The following is a 17,376-nucleotide window of genomic DNA, read 5'->3' on the forward strand; positions in this document are numbered from 1 at the left end:
GTCTTGACATGCTCCATGATTGATGACTCATCCAATCTTGTGGGCCCGCATAGTGGGTCCTATGTGTAGTCCAGTGGCGATCCAGTCTTTGGGCAATTTTACAACTTCCCGCCTATGCGTAGAGTTCATCGCCCTGATTGTCTGAGTAGCTCACTTGTCGCATTCGGAGTCCTAGTTCAAGAGGTAGGAGCTTCTAAGTTTGATGCTTCGTATGGGTTGGAAGAATTCATATATATGTCGTTCCTCGTGCTTTATTGCAGGTTTAAACCATATTTCCATGTTTACTGCGAATACCTGCAAAAGTATGAAAACATATTTATTTCATGATTATTAAACACATAGTTAACCAAATTTATATGTCTCAACGGGGTTTCATAATACACTTTTGGGTGCTTATCACACTACCCATTAAACAAAGACTTTGCTTGTCCTCAAGCAAAGAAGAGACATTAAAACAGATAAGTGGCCAAAAATGTGTAGTCCTAACTAATTCTCGTTTCGCAGAGTGCGGTTGCATTGACCATATGCAACAAGGCCTTAAACCACTAGGAATTCCCTAGTGGACGAGTTATAGCCTCGTAAGAGTTTTCCAGAGAAGATACTCACAAACTTCATTTATACTACAATGACTCAGTGATAGAAACTCGTTTCCTAATTTAATCTCAGATATCCATACCTCTCCTTAGCAGGGAACGAGGATTGATTTCTTTGAAACTCAAGTTAATATGTATTCAATAATTAAAACATCTACATATGATCATGCATGCAGTGAACTTTTCATTGAAATGTACTAGCAGGGTTGTTTCTGAATCCTTTGGAGAGTGTACCTAAATGGGTTCTCACAGGTATGTGTCAAAACACAATTTCACTCAAAAAATTTCCACTCGAGGTTTTGTTAACTCCGATTAATGCGTGGGCACACGCTTCCTCACATCTCAATGATAAATGAGGAGCCGATGTCGATCAATCACGTCTACTACTTATTATCACACCACCCTACTCCTAATTGAGCTAGAGGTCTTTATTAGGTATTGTGGGGCTTAGGTGATAGTGTACAAGAAAATGAAAATGGATAATTAAAATTTACGAGTATGAGAGAATAGGGTCTTCATATATTTACACTAGAGAAATTTTTGTTTTCTTTCCTTCTTCTAACTTTGTTTTTCCAACCTTGTTCTTAAGCCTCTAATGTTTTTTTTTTTTTAAACTGGCTTAAGAACATGATTCTATTTTTCTTTCCTGAAGCAAGTAACTGACTTTTATTTGGGACAAGTCTTTCTCTTTATTCTTTCTATATTTCATCCTATTTCTCATACTCATCACTTAGGTAAGTTCTTTTATTTGGTTTAATAGATGGGTAAGGATTTTTTTTTTTTGAAAAAGTGAAAGGTTTGATGAAAGGTTCAATTAGGGAGTGACTAGCAATAAAAATTTGTAACAATAAGAATTTTTACCTATGTCGATCCAAAGATGGCCTAAATTCTGCGCTAGGGTTCGGTGGTGATCAAGTAAGTAGATCGTGATTTTCTCTAATCGAAAACTACTCCTCGTGTCATCACACACAAATCACTCATGTCAAGGTTTTTGGTTAGATTCTCACGGGATTTATAGTTTAAGTAACTAACCGTTGGTTTCAGAAACTTACTGCTATGTACAATCAATGATACTCAGTACATGAATGTTCATGAAAAGATGTATAAACTATTGCATACATATTATCCTAAGTTTCTTAAAAAACAAATCCTAATTCGGATACTAATGTGAGATTTCTAGACAATTTTCATCATTGAAAAGGAAACAAGACTTTGTCACTAAGTACAATTATTAATCATAAAATAAAAACTATATACAGGTTACAATTTGCCTAATATTTGCTATAGGGTTAAAGCACCCCCAATTGAATGATGCTTAGTCCTCGAAGTATCAATAATTAAAGAGAGAAAGTACCTGAGAACCGTGAGCAAAATTAGGGCTAGATTGCTGGAACAGAAAGATTGGAGAACATAATATATTATTCAGAAAGAACAAGAAAATGTTCAATAGCACACTAAACATAGCACACGAAATAAAAAACAATAACATACGAAACATGAAAAACAATAGCACACCAAACATAAGGTTTAGCTAGATATATGTACAATGGCAAACTCAAGTTTACCATCCAAATAGATGTGAAGTTCTCAAGGCCCTGAAGGAAATGCATTTCCTTAGCATCGCCAAAAGATAATAGTCCGCCAAATTTCTGCCCATTCTTCGTTTCCAGCTTTCCTCAAATGTGTCTTCATAGTTTCATCCTTCGGGTAACAACGAAGATGCCTCAAGTACCTAGCGGGACGCTTCCATTGCCTAAACCTCAATGAACGAATGATTACGTTTTTTTGGGCACATAGAATCTACCTTGACCCAAATCATGAAAAGTAGCCGCAAAACTGTGGGAAATGTGTCTTCATGATTCGCAAGCGGTGACCGGTAAGAGTATATACCGATCCCTCAAAAGTGCAAGCTCGTTTTAGGTTGGAGATAACACAACCTATGATGTTAAATAATGTATGACCTTGAGCTAGGGCACTGAATACAACGCAAGCAGCCTCATTGGCAGTAGAAAAATGCCAATCTCCCATAATGTTCAGGGGTACAAATAACATCGCAGTCCCCATGTTCATGGTCATGCTTGCCAAGGGAATGGTGACGTCACGCCATGCCACATGGCCATTTCCTTCTCGTTTAATCTCAAGACCATCACCGTAAGTTTCACGAAACGCTTGCCACTGAAAGGAACAGTAAGAATTATGATAGATGTAATGCCATGATCACCACACCAAAAGGGTAATTTAGTAACGCACTCCGTTTTCACTTAGTAACGTTTTTTCACTGTGACACACTTATTAACGTTTAGAAAGCGTAACTATGTAAAATTTTCCGTTACTTAATTTCGGATAATTATCGAAATTAATTTGTCACGGTGAGCTAACATATTGATACTGTTAGAAAAAACAAATCAGAAAAATAAAAGACAGTCCAAAACCAAAGGATGTCGTACTCATCTCTCTCACTTTCTCACTTTCAGAGGGCCGAGATATGGATATCTCAAACCTAGACTACCTGATCTAAAAAGAATTGAAGGTAAGTTTTTTTTGTCTTCTTCTTCTCTTTTTAGGGTTTGGAAAATTTAGATTTTTTATTTTTGCTTCTTCCTATTTGGTTTTTTAGTTATTAGTAAAGATATTTCAATTCGTTTCTTTACTTGTTGTCATTATTGGTGTTGGGTTTAATTGGATTTCAAAATTTTGTTTTAGAACGAGGTAGGGTTTTGTCAATGGTACGCTCAACATTTCTGATTGGGTCAATTAATTTTGCTAACGGGAATTTGAACACAAGTGTGTTGGTTATCTCTTAATATTCTCTAAATATTTTAAATTGTTACATAAAAATTATGTCGTTGTTCAAAAGTTTTAATTTTTACTATTTTTTCACCCTTCATAGATCTTGTTTCAATCTCTTGGTTCGAGGGAAAAAGGTATGAAAACGGTGGATTTTAGAATTTTGTTGTTAGCTTTAGTGTGTATTCCTAATAGATTTTTCTTGTTGATCTCTGATTAACATGGTTGCAGACTTGACGCGGAAACAGTGATAAAATGATTCTACCTCCTGATCGAAATAGGCAGCAAACATTATCTACCTTACCTTTAGATATGGGCATAGAGTCGTAGACACATAGTTATGTAATCTGCTATGGCTTATAAGCCACCATTGCTTGATGCTATAACCGTGTGAACTACAGAATTATGAGGCATTACTTGGAGTCACTCTGTTCAGATTTGTGGTCTCATACAATTATTAGTGTACTAACAATGGCAATGTTAGATCAATGATGTGTACTTTTGTTAGCACCCATCTTTTATGATCCTTAACTTATTTATCTAATGTATGCTATACAATTTGCTTGAAATGATTATAGCTAGAGCTTGTTCTCTCGTGTCATTGAATTAATCATATTTCTTGTATTTGTTTCTTTTCCAACAAAAAGGAAAGGAAATACTTTATAGGTCTTAGTCTTAGTTTGCTTTCTTTGCAGCTGCCATGTTAACCATTGCACTTATATGTCATGTTAATTCTTTAATTTTTTTTTTTTGCAGTCCAAATCCAATCGATCTAGATGTTTTCTCGTCATCATACCGCTTAGATAGATTTTGAAGGTACATGGCCTCTTCTTATGAAATATAGATTTTTGTTCATGAAGCAATGCAAGTAGAGGTTTTGAATAACAAATCTGCTGCCCAAGTATTCATGAAAGGACTCACTGTGTATTATTCATAAACTGTAACACTTGCATTTGACCTTCGCGAGGGTACTTTTTTTCAACATGGGCATGTTGCTAAGCCATATATGTCATGGTTTTGTCTAATGGGTGTTGTTGTATTGCATTTCACATTTCAGGGATTTATCTTCTAATGATCTCATTGGACCTGTGCCTAAGCTTAAGGTATTTCGTATAATATCTCTTTGTTGCATTTAAAAGTTTTGTAATAGTCTATGTCAGCAAATTGGGATGAACGGTCTATGGGGTAATTGGCAGAATGTGGTTAGTGATAGTAATTGCTTCTAACGTATTATAGTTGCACAAAATTACATGTGTACACACATCATTTCTCTTATTAGAGGACTATATTGATCACAAGGTTTCAAGAAATTTAGAATTTATGTGGTGTAGAATTTATGTATTCGTTCTTTGTTCTTATTGTTTGAGTTATGACCTTTGATATATATCATTTTCTTGTATGTATGAGTACTAATTTTTTGTAACGCATGTATACCCCCATACTGATACCATATCAAAACTTTTGAAATAGGTGATTAAATATTACTTGTGTGTTTGTGGCAGTTGCAACGTGCTCGTGTGCATTACTTATATAAACCTACACAGCTAGAATTGATATTGACCAATTCCTTTTTCAACTGCATGTCTCTGCTAGAATTTAAGTATATGCCCCTAGCTCTTTCCTATTCAAGTGTCTCTTGGTCCCTAATCTAACACCTAAGTCGTGTCGTTGATCTTCTGGTATGGTCTTATACTAATGGTTGCCTCTTTTCCTTTATTTGAGAACTGAATTAGAGAATGATATAATAAAGTCATGCCTAGGCTATACTACATATATAATTCAGTTTTTTCGTTTTAGAATTTGTTTCAGATTCATGCACATAACAAATTGACCTACACCCTTAGTTGACTTTATTGAGATAATGAAGATTGATGCTAATAGCTGGTAGAGGAGTGTAGTCCTGACTTCAAAACCTCCTACTGTTTTATGTTGGATCATCTATATGTGACCCTGCCAATTCCTATTTGGATCTTTTCAGGAAGGGTATTGGGTGGCATCTTCTCAAAGAATGTGAGGAACTAGTATCTCAAATGAGTACATCAACAAAAAAATACGTACACTGCAGGATGATTTATGCATCCCCATTCAACATGTATACTAAAGCAGGTTATACTATCATCAATACAGACAACATCTTGATTCTGTTGACATTGCAGAGGCGGAAGCATTTGATGTGCACCTAAATTTCCCGAGAAGTCAAATTTGGAAATTTCAAGTTTTGGAGATACTCCTGTTTTGTTTATTCCTTGGAGGGGGGGATCTGCAAAAAACTAAAAAAAAAAAAAAAAAGTGTATTGCCAACGATGAGTGAAATGGTACTAGCTCTTTTCATTTCCAATGAAATAATCTAGTGTTATTTTCATTTTCGGGTAATACTCTATTCCTCTTGTCATGTCACACATAAATGTTATTGTTGTATATTACAAGTACAATGAGATTCTTTTATTGAACTTTTTTTTTTTTTTAATTACATTTGTCACATCAAAGATGAAAGTAAACATTGTCGAAAAAAAGAAGAAAAAGCTAGGTACAGGGTTTTACTCTTGTTGCCATCTATATTGTAGTGTTTTTTTTTTCAATAAACATCTATACTGTAGTGTTGGTCCGGTTTGGGTGTATTTTAAGGATTGCTTAATAATGAATCCTGAGCGAGGTTTTCGTTTATAAACTTGTAAGTACCAATATCTATGGGATGCAACTCTATACTTCCTCGGTTTGGAAATTTTTTATGTTTCTTCTTTATTGAAGGTAAGCATATACTAACTTCTTGAGTTGAACCTGGAGATGTTTGGCATCTTTCAAGATTTTATTCTTCCCATTCTTTGCTTGTTGTTCCTTGTGTCAATATCTTTTGTTATTCCTCTCAAATCAATATATGGTATACTGCAGCACACACATAAGTAGATTGAGAACAAGTAATATAATATCAGTTTCAGTTCCTCATATATGCTTGTTGTTCTACTTATCTCTGGTGTGCAGAAACCGAAGCTCAGGCATTCAAGATCCATTCAAAATCATCTACTACCCTTTTAATGAGCTAATAGTCTTCGATCTTCACAAATGACAAAACATCAAAGAAGACTCCGGCCAGTCTCCCACTACATTAGCTGGAAGTAGGTAAAGAAGAAAAGTTAGTTTTCTTGACTTCTTCAATTTAAGTGGCATATCTATATCTGATGGTTTGTTTTACTCTTAGTACGTTTATAACTCTTACTCTTTAAACTTTTTTCTCTCAATTACAAAATAACCCTACTCTCTCCCTCTAACTCACTCGATCACATGGACAACTATTAATTCTCGGAGATAAGTTGATTACAAAAACTAACATCTCATTGATACATAAGCCTAGGGGAAGAAAAACCCTAGTAAAGAAAGAAGATGAAACGTGCAAGACTTGGGTTGAAGTTGCTTGTGGTTTATTAAAGTGTTATCGTATGGAATGTTGTTCAGGTGCCAATATTGTGTACTATGCAGGCTTACACACAATGGTATGTTGTGGCCTAGTAAAGTATTAAGATGCTATTTAGGGTGCATTGGTTGTTGTTCTACCAGGGTCCTTTATAGGATATGAGGTTGTTGTGTTACAAGTAGTTATTTTTCAGTTCTTCCTTTATCCTAAAGACCATCGTCTTCTGTAATGTTTTCAGCAAAACAGTAATAAATATGATCTTCTATTTGAGTATAGGTCATACCGTGTGCTGTTTTAGCTCTAGTCATTCATCCGTCAACATCACATCACTTGTTGAACCGAATATGTTGGGCCTTATGTGTCTATCTGGAAGCAGTCTCAGTACTGCTCCTGTTGCGCGTGATGCAGAATACAAAGGTACATTATGGGAGAATTATAGGAATCTAATTTATTATTGTTGGATATTTTCTTTGCGAGTCTAACCCTTTAATATTTTCATATTGTTGAACCATTTACGGCTTGTTATGTATTTGTTTTGGGCGTTTGAAATTTATAGTGTCTGACAACTAGGATATCTAGTTTGTCCCATTGTATGTACTGAGTTTTTCTAGTGCTTATATTATCCACCACAAGTAATGGTATGTGTGAAAATGTGTAATGGACTGAAAACACTTTTTTCCCCTAGGTAGTCTAGGACTCTAAGAGTATCTCTTTATTGTATTTTTCCAAGCCAAATGCATCTTTAGCTAATTTATAAGAGACTATGTTTTCAACAGTATCTTGCAGCATCAAAAGGTTACAAGGATATCACACTTTTCCTTATTCAAGAAGGTGTGGACGTTAATATTTCAGGCAAGTCTTTATGTGTTGAACTTAATGTTATTCTATCATCCTAGGTCTGTATTATTCTTATAGTTTGTTTGGTGTATTTTGGAAGTGATACATCAGAAATGTATAGATAATTTCTCCCAACCAAATAACTTTGGGACCTATAGAAAATTTCGTGTGGAACGTATTGTATCTATTTTGTTGTATAGAAGCATTTGGACTAGCTAGCTTATAGCATTTTTTTTAGGTTATCCATTTGGATTATTTTCACTTTAAGGAACATGCTTATTTTTTTTTAATAAAGCTTATGAAATTTAATGGAAGCACCTCTATGGGGAGACGTACAGGAGGAGAGGACTAATCCTCATTATTTGAAATATTATAATAGTTTGTTTTCTCACTGTTTGTTTAAGGTTGGGGTAAGATGAGGAAAACCCATCGCCACATGGGAGATTAAATACTTACATGAGCGACCCCACTTTAATTGATTGAGTTTGTGGTCAATTTAATTAGAAAGGACATTTAATTCTTGGAATTTGAAAGGGCTCTTGACTCTTGAGGAATCAACCGATCAGACTATGTCTTTCCCTCCAATTTTCAAATAAAAATGGGGTATTGTTATTCTATCCTTCTCATTGAAGTTGGACCAGCTCTTAATACTCTTTAGAGTGGGCTGGTTCAATTCTTTCATATAGTAACTTTAAATAGGAAAAGTTTAGTTATTACTACATTAGTTAACTGGGACTACTACTAGTCAGTAGTCAAACACCTTGCTGGTTGGGATGTTTTTTTTTTACGTTCTTAGTTGTAATAGACTTTTCACTTTAGCTAATATTTGGTACGGTTACAACACTAAATGGTATGATTATGGCATTATGCACTCATATAGGTTTTGTCTTGCAAAAAATCATTTAGCTGGAAAGTTTTTGAGTACTTGGGTAACACTTGGAATTAGACTTGAAATTAGCATTCACTGAATTCAGGTATGGATGCTTCTTTCATTTTGCCTGTCTTACATATTTTAATTTATGTTATTCTCAGGACTCAAGATTTATGGAGTGTCGAGGCCTAGATAGTCGAAGAAGAAGAGGATGAGTTCCCTGACAAATCTAAAATGTTTATTTTCTTGTGCATCAAATTTCCGAATTCGCATGTTCTTTATGTGTATGATTTTTTGGTTGTGATTTATAGTAATATAAAGAAGTACGTACTTGATTGGATGTATTTGTGAGGTTTTCTGTTTATTGGTAATTTTTGTGGAATTTTCAAAAAAAATGGGGGCATTTTATGCAGGTGATTGGTGAAGGTGGTAAACGTGTGGTAGGAGAAAATTAATTTTTTTTCAATATAAAATTGTTTTGTAACGGCAAAAAAGCGTTACTAAGCTCTTCATTAAGTAACACTTATAAAGTAGGAAAAACGTTAGAAATGGGTGCAAAAACCGTTACTAAATGATTCAATTAGCAACACATACAACATAAAAAAGTGTTACTAATTTCTCATAACCGTTACTAATATCTTCATTAAGCTACATGTACAAACCGTTAGTAATTAATTTTAGTAACGCTAAATAAACGTTACTAAAAAGAATTTGTAACGGTTAAAAACCGTAAGTAAATAACTTAACATATTAATAACGCCCAAACAGTTACGGAAATAAACCGTTACAAATATTTTTAGTAACGGTTCTAAGCTGTTAAGAATATCTTGTTTTGGTATAGTGGATGCAACAGGTTCGTGAAATGGAAGATCCAAAGTTAGTGCAAGTTGTTGTTCAGAAAAGATATGAGGTGTGTCACCAACTTGGATTGTGAACCCGTCTAAGTAGAAACCATGCGCATGGTTGAAAGCTGGTGTGTCTTCCATATTAGCATAAAAGTATGCAGCCAAACTCGGAGAATAAGTTTGGTCAGGTTGAAGAATTAGGGAAGACCATCCGATCTTTGTAATGTAGTCACGGAAGAGATGGCCATAGGTATTGGAATCCATCATAGACTGAAAGGATTGCTCAGGAATGAGTTTGGGAGGTACCATGTTTGATGAAGATGCAATTGATGAAGATGTCATAGCGGATGAAGTAAAGAAATAGGTAACGACAAAGGCAAACTGGATGGATAAATGAGTATGTAAGAGAATAGACCCTCCTGTAAGCACATGTTAAATTATATTAGTCACACCGCAAATGATGGCAATCCTATTAAACATTTCATACAAAAGAGACACAAAAGTAAGACAAAATTCATAATACAACGAAAAATGTAATAACATATACGAGTATTTATTTATTGACTTAGTAATATTAGAAAATTATGGATTGTTATGTTGATCTTGGAGACGATATCGCGTGCACCGCATCATTTAGTTCTTCCATTTGTTGGCGAGTTGCATCCGAATGTCCCCTTGGCTGGAGAGTATAGTTTGATTTTCCATTATGAGGCGTGATTTTGCAAGGATCGAGAATGAATTTCCAAGATCTCCTCCTTCAACATCATCGCGTTGTCGACGATCTTGGAAATCCTGAAGAGTTGTGATGATGATATTCGACGAAAGCCGCAGTAGTTCCCTCAAACCCGATGAAGAAGTTTAATGCCTTCCATGGGATTAATAATGTTCAACATGGCATTTTCATCAAATAAATGGTCAATTTGAGCTTGGGTCGCTCTGTTCCTCTAGCAGAGTATCGAGTCCAAAACCAACGGAGTAATCTGTTTGGAGTACTTTTATTTGTGCTCTTTGAAGGGGTGTCTCGGAGAAATTATCTTGGATAACCCCAACGATCATAATCTGCGTTACTAAAGTGGGTAGGGTGTCTTTGACCTTCTTGTTTTCTTGGTGATTACGTTCGAGGTGTTGGATTAGACAAAAGTCATCTCTTTGAGTCTGCAAAATCTAAAGTAGGTGAAGTTGAGGCTTTGTGACTTCTGATTGGTGTGATGTACCTACCACATTGTGTCCCAACCAGTGGAGCACAACACGTTGATTATGTTTCAAAGAGCGTTGAAGAACAATGTGATGTGTATTTCCGACTTCGTCATGAGATACGGTAGCTCGTAGTAAAGTTTTGGTGGAATCAAATGATGACTCTTGAAAAAGGGACCCCTGGGTATTCACTGGGATTTGAAGTATGTTGGAGATCATTTCCTTAGTCAATTCCGAACGTTGTCCATAGGCATTGAAGTAGAATTTTCCATTTTCAGATCCGCTAAATTGGTAGAACATCAAAACCAATTCTCGAATAACCAAATCTTGAATGATATAGAAGAGGCGTCCATCCGCGACGTATGATTTCGGTGTCAAAATAAGGAGAAAATCGGCCATCTTCGAAAGTTTTCAGGTAGTCTTTCTCTGCCGTTATTTTTCGTGGTTGATCCATTGGTAGTATTACTGAGGGAAGGATAGGAAAAATTATTTAAATAAGAATGGCTGAAAAAGAAGAGATTTATAGCCAATCTATGAGTCTGTACCAATCTGGAGTCCAAGTGTAGTTAATGACCCATGTGATTATGAACAACATCATAGGGGATCCATAGTAAGTCTTTGTCATGTCAGATATCCAAATACAATTAATGAGATGGTTTAATGTTAGAAAATACGGAGGAAAGTTTCACAGGGTAGTTAGACTTACCGTAATTTCAGAAATGATGATCATAACTTCGGTAATAGAATATGGATAGAATAATCGAAATGCATGTGTGACAAGTGTTATCGCGTGCCTTGTAGTGTCTTGCGATTTTCTCTGAACACCATGTGTATCCATTAATTATTTTGGTGAGTTTTAGATGGCCTTTCTTTGTTATGGTTTGTTTATTTATTTACTTATTATTATTTTTTTATTATTTTTATTATTTTTATTTTTTTTAGAGAGGAAAAGACAACTAATATACACAAATATTTAATAATGAACTTCTCCATTTAATAATGTAACCCGCATAAAATGTGTGAAAATTATTTAACACACCATACTAATATACAAAATGAAAATCAGAAAAAGAGACGGTTACATAGATCTAGATGTTCTGGATCATGTTATGCATGAGTGACAAGAGAATAATGATAAACACTGTTATCACGAATACTGTGATAGCACATTCGCGTTGCTCCTTTTCCCATCGCTCTATTTGATTCATTATGTTTAAGAAATTGAGAATTTGTGAAAAAGAATTTGTGAAGAGGGAGAGAAGGGAATGAGTGAAAGTGGAAAATGAGAGTTGTATTTATAACTTGATTTCTAACCGTTGGAATCAGTCCGTTTGGTTCTGACCGTTGGGCTTTGAGAGTAGGCCCAATGCATCAAGGGACAACTAATATAGTAGGAATCCATTATTTTGGGTTAGGTTCAATATTTTTGCCCAAGCCCAAATGATTTCCAGAAATTCCCTTTATGTCCCGAATTGTTCCGAAATTTCAAACTTGGAATTTCGATTTAGTTTAACTCCAAATTGAACCAATGAGATATCAAAACAATCGGCATTAAAAAATTCCATCCACTGGAATATGACATAATCACATTCAAACTCAATTTTTATTTATTTATTTATTTATTTATTTACACTTTTATATACAAATGTACAAGACGAAAGGAACGTGTCAATAACACCGGAAATCCAAATAAAACAACACATCACAACAGCTTAACTCAGGCAACTTTCATGTCGGCTCAAGGCGAACCCAATCTGCCAGACCGGCTTAACCTTTATGTTATAGGGGCCTAGGGTTCGGGGCGGTACCATCCCTGACCAATGTGCAATGGTCTAGTAATAATATTACCCTTAGTACATATGGTATAGCCTCAAACCGCCCCTTGATACAGTCACATAGAAAACCGATCGGGGTTGGCCTGGTGGAATCCATTGCTCGCACGAACTAGGAAATGTCCGATGTTGCATATCATGACTTTCTTTGGGCACCATGCTTGATGCTAAGGGAAAAACGAGTATATACATGTTGAGTCTTTTAACGGCAGATCCTCAAGACGAATGTGAGTCTTTTAACGTCAGATCCTCAAGACGAATAGGAGTCTTTTAACGTCTGATCCTCAAGACGAATAGGAGTCGTTTAACGTCAGATCCTCAAGACGAATCCCAACCTGTGGGAACAACGGGACGACGACGAAGTTTATCCTGCTGAGCTGGTGTCAGACAATAATATACCTTATACCGGCTCATCTCGGATAGAAGATCAAGACCTGGACAGAAAGGAGTTTGACAGTTCATACACCACCCCATCCTTTTCCCCCGTCGCTTTCGAGCAAAAGTACTACGACCATTACCTATTCGAGATGGGTGAGATTTGGACCAAATGATGAGTTGGAGTTCGCGAGGAAGAGAATAAAAAAGGGAGGAGAAAGGAGTTGAAATTTTTGGTACCCATTGTTTTCCGGAGGCACGCTTGCTCGATTATCGAAGACATTTATACTTTCGATTCAAGTAGAGTTTTTATGGACTATGGTTCCGGCGCTTGCAACCACACACTCTAGGGATTTAAAGAAAAGAAAATAGAAGAGGGCCCGACTACCCAAATGGCGTACTTTCTCTGTTTAAACACATGGAAAGAAGTACACCATCGAATCTATTAGTCTATGTAGACTGGGTCATTGAGAAGAGTCTCTTCGACATCTGGAGAGCGTAACTCATGATAATGTTTAAGGCGTTGACCATTTACTTGAAATTCGTTGTCATCATTTACGTTTTTCAAAGAAATAGCCCCATAAGGGGTGACAGCAGAGACTGTGAAAGGACCAGACCATCAAGTTTTTAATTTTCCTGAAAAAATGTGTAATCTTGATTTGTACAACAAAACTTTTTGACCCACTTTGAATTCTTTTCTCAATATGTGCTTGTCATGCACTCTTTTTATGTTGGCTTTATAGGATTTCGAGAGATCATAGGCATCACTCCGAATTTCCTCAAGCTCATTTAACTGCAATTTTATCTTCGCGCCTGCCGCATTAGTATTATAATTGAGGCTTTTGATGGCCCATAGAGCACGGTGCTCAAGTTCAACCGGCAGATGACAAGGTTTTCCAAAAACGAGGCGATAAGGAGACATCCTTATAGGTGTCTTAAAAGCTGTTCTGTATGCCCACAATGCATCAGATAATCGTAGAGACCACTCTTTTCTAGATGGATTGACAGTTTTTTCCAAAATGGATTTGATCTCTCTATTAGAGACTTCTACTTGACCACTGGTTTGAGGATGATACAGAGTTGCCACTTTGTGCGTGACTCCATATTTCTTTACTAATGATTCAAAAATTTTATTGCAGAAATGTTTTCCCCCATCACTAATTATAGCTTTTGGAACACCAAATCGAGAGAAAATATTTTCTTTTACGAACAAAACGACCATTTTATGATCGTTAGCACGACATGCCAATGCCTCAATCCATTTTGACACGTAGTCAACTGCTACTAGTATGTATAGGAAGCCATGTGAATTTGGAAATGGACCCATGAAGTCGATGCCCCATACATCAAAGATTTCCACAATTAAAATGGGATTTAAGGGCATCATATTGCGTTGAGTAATCGTCCCTAGCTGCCGGCAAATATTGTATGCTTTGCAATGTTCATGTGCATCTTTAAACGTGTTGGCCAATAGAATCCACATTGTAGGACCTTGGCCGCAGTTTTCTTACCACTAAAATGACCACCACAAGATTGTTCATGACGTAAGGATAACACATCATTGTGTTCCCAATCGGGGGATGCAACGCTAATTAGTTGGTCGAACAATATTTGAAGAGGTAGGGATCATCCCAGAAATAAAATTTCACAGTGGATAAGAACTTTTTTCGGTCATTACGAGACCAAGATGAAGGGACTTCTTTGGTAACTAAGTAATTTACTATGTCAGCGTACTAATGAGACGAAAAAATAGAGTACAAGTGTTCATCTGGAAAAGAATCACAGATAGGTTCTGTATCAGTATCAACATCATTGACAAGTCGTGATAAATGGTCCGCAACCACATTTTCGCAACCTTTTTTATCTCTAATTTCTAGAGTAAACTCTTGCAAAAGGAGAATCCATCGGATCAACCTTTGTTTTGCATCTTTTTTCGCTAATAGATAACGAAGTGCCGCATGGTCAGTGTAGACAATAGTTGGAGAATCCACTAGGTAAGGACGAAACTTATCCAAAGCATATACAATGGCGAGAAACTCTTTCTCAGTGGTGGTATAGTTACGTTGAGCTTCATTAAGGGTTTTACTCGCATAGTAAATGACAACCGGCTTATCTTATGGCGTTGCCCTAGATACGACTCCAATAGCATAGTTAAACCGCGTCACATTAATTCAAAAGGTTTAGACTAATCGGTGGTTGAATTATAGGAGGGTAGTAGTTAATCGCTTTTTAAAATTTCAAAGGCTTGTTTGCAATTGAAACTGAAATAAAAAACGGCATCTTTAAGCAGGAGATTGGTTAAAAGTCGAGCAACCTTTGAGAAATCTTGAATAAATCTCCTATAGAAACCTACGTGTCCTAAAAATGCGCGAATGTCTCGAACTGATTTTGGTATAGGGAGTGAAGCAATTTTTTCTATCTTAGCTTTGTCGACTTCGATTCCGTCCTTTGAAACGATATGTCCTAAAACTATTCCTTTTGTCACCATGAAATGACATTTTTCCCAATTAAGAACAAGGTTTTTCTCTTCACAACGTGTAAAGACTTTTTCAAGATTTGATAGACAACTATCGAAAGAATCTCCATATATGGAGAAGTCGTCCATGAACACTTCCATAAAACATTCAACCATATCACTGAAAATATGAAGCATGCAAATATTGAAAGTACCAGTGCATTACAAAGGCCGAAAAGGCATTCGTTTATATGCAAATGTACCAAATGGACCAGTGAACGTGGTCTTATCTTGATCGCCAGGTCTATGACTATCCGAAAATAACCTGAATAACCATCAAGAAAAGAATAATATGCATGACCAAATAAACGCGTTCGAAAGCATCCGATCGATGAATGGGAGTGGAAAGTGATCCTTACGAGTGACGACATTAAGTTTGCGATAATCAATGCATATTCGCCCATTTCTTGGGATCGATACGAGCGAAATGCATTCATCTTTATCATTTCTCACAACTGTAATGCCAGATTTCTTGGGAACAACGTGTATTGGACTTACCCGAACACTATCAGAGATAGGGTATATAATACCCGCATCGAGTAATTTTAAAACTTCCTCTCGTACCACATCTTTCATGGTAGGGTTTAGTCGACGCTGCGGTTCACGCGACGTCTTAGCATTTTATTCAAGGTGTATGCGATGGGTGCACATAGTAGGTGCAATGCCTTTAATGTCATCGAGGGACCATCCAATAGCATAACGATGTTGTTGAATGACATTAATTAAACGAGCTTCCTAATCGTCAGTTAATTGTGAAGAAATGATAACTGGGTGACGACCATTTGGATCAAGTTGTACGTATTTAAATTCCGAAGGAAGAGGTTTTAAATCAAGGGTGGGCGGAGTGGGTATTAAAGATTCTTGAGGAAAGTCATCATCCATGCAGTAAACAGATTGATGTTCATCCAAGTTACTGGACATTACAGTCGTAGGGTCAAATAATGGTATTGACTTTAATAACTCATTTACTTCTTGTGTATAATCATCGTCCTCAAACTCGGATTCGCTAAATGAAAGAAATTGGTACATTTCATCTTCTGGAAATGAGTTTGTTAAATACTCTTCGGAATGCTGTCAACCCTATTCACCTCACCATCAATGTCGCCTCGAATTTGTTTCATCAATTTGAACACATTTACCTCTACCGATAGATTTCGAAGGACATGGTCATTGAACCATCCCTACAGTTAATAAGAGCATTAATGGTTGCTAGGAACGGACGCCCCTAGATGATAGGAATGGAATCACATGCAACTTCGTATCCAAAATAACAAAGTCTACAGGATAGAAGAAGTCTTGGACTTTTACGAGGACGTTTTCCACAATTCCTTTTGGATACTTGATGGAACGACCGGCTAACTGTAGAGTCATGGTGGTAGGTTTGAGCTCATGAAGACCTAGTTGTTTAAATAAGTAATATGGAAGTAAGTTCACACTAGCTCCTAGGTCTAGTAAAGTAAGCAATAGCGATATATTTGTCACCTAAGGTGCATGGAACCGTTGGTCTACCAGGGTCTTTGTATTTGACTATACCATTGTGTTCTGTGATGGATGGAAACTGTTCGGTGAGGAACATTAGTTCTCCTTTTTGTGGTGCACATATCTTTCAGAAATTTTGTATGTTTTGGTAATAGTTTTAAGGCATCGAGAAAAGGCAAGTTGATCGTCAAATTTTTAAAAGTCTCTCGAATTTCAGCAAAATTCTCATCAGGTTTATTCTTTGCCAAGCGTGCAGGAAACGATGCCTTAGGACGGAATTTGGAAAAGGGGTCTTCTTGCTTATTTCCTAAATTCTGAGATGTTGACTTTGTTTGATCTGGTGAATCGTCCGTAGGTTCATTATTAGAAATAAGTTCATTGGCACCTTTGGATTCCTTTGGTTGATCATCTGGCATACGTATTTGATTGTCTACCTTTTTTCCAGATCGTAGAGTAGTGATTGCATGTACTTCACCTTGATTGGAGGTGCTTGTACCAGGTGCATTAGTAAGTTCAAAGGCTGTGTTTGCTAGTTTAGGGTTTGGAACTGCTTGTCCAGGAAACACGCCTTTCTGACTCTTTTCTTGCGCCAATTGTTGAAGTGATTGTTGGATAGACGTTAAATAAATTTGAGACTGT

At 36.4% G+C, this 17,376-nt stretch overlaps 2 long non-coding RNA genes across 4 annotated transcripts; both read left to right on the forward strand.

Moving 5' to 3' along the window:
* The first annotated feature begins 4,317 nt into the window (after positions 1–4,317).
* LOC147518741 (uncharacterized) lies at positions 4,318–5,631 on the forward strand. The gene is made up of 3 exons (XR_015214115.1): positions 4,318–4,348; positions 4,438–4,483; positions 5,359–5,631. It is a non-coding gene; the product is annotated as an uncharacterized LOC147518741 (long non-coding RNA).
* A 15-nt stretch (positions 5,632–5,646) lies between these two features.
* On the forward strand, positions 5,647–8,841 carry LOC147518742 (uncharacterized). Of its 3 annotated transcripts, none has more exons than XR_015214118.1 (5): positions 5,647–5,749; positions 6,360–6,510; positions 7,066–7,206; positions 7,566–7,641; positions 8,659–8,841. It is a non-coding gene; the product is annotated as an uncharacterized LOC147518742 (long non-coding RNA). The 3 variants fall into 3 exon arrangements; XR_015214116.1 differs by having other exon boundaries at positions 6,360–6,497; XR_015214117.1 differs by having other exon boundaries at positions 6,360–6,493.
* The last annotated feature ends 8,535 nt before the right edge of the window (positions 8,842–17,376 follow it).

Source organism: Coptis chinensis, chromosome 2 (assembly GCF_015680905.1).
Source record: "Coptis chinensis isolate HL-2020 chromosome 2, ASM1568090v1, whole genome shotgun sequence".
NCBI classification, from domain to species: Eukaryota; Viridiplantae; Streptophyta; class Magnoliopsida; order Ranunculales; family Ranunculaceae; genus Coptis; species Coptis chinensis.